This window comes from Solanum lycopersicum, chromosome 5, assembly GCF_036512215.1.
Source record: "Solanum lycopersicum chromosome 5, SLM_r2.1".
Taxonomy (NCBI): domain Eukaryota; kingdom Viridiplantae; phylum Streptophyta; class Magnoliopsida; order Solanales; family Solanaceae; genus Solanum; species Solanum lycopersicum.
This window is the reverse complement of record NC_090804.1, coordinates 59369950-59370188: the sequence shown is the minus strand read 5'-3', so window position 1 is coordinate 59370188 and position 239 is coordinate 59369950.

The window sequence follows — 239 nt, the reverse complement described above, 5'->3', positions numbered from 1 at the left end:
ATTCACTTGATCAGTGCAATTAAAATGCAATATTAATTTTCAATAGGTTGTATCTGAATTATATATTGAACCGTTGGTGTTATATGACAATATTCATATCGAAAATTTCTATTTTTGTTATATAATTTAATTTAATTTAATTTTTATATTTTTAGATAATTTTGATAGATCTTAATGACCCTTTATAAAAAAATTATGCAAAAAATGGATAAACAAGCCCAAATGAATTAAACAAAAAG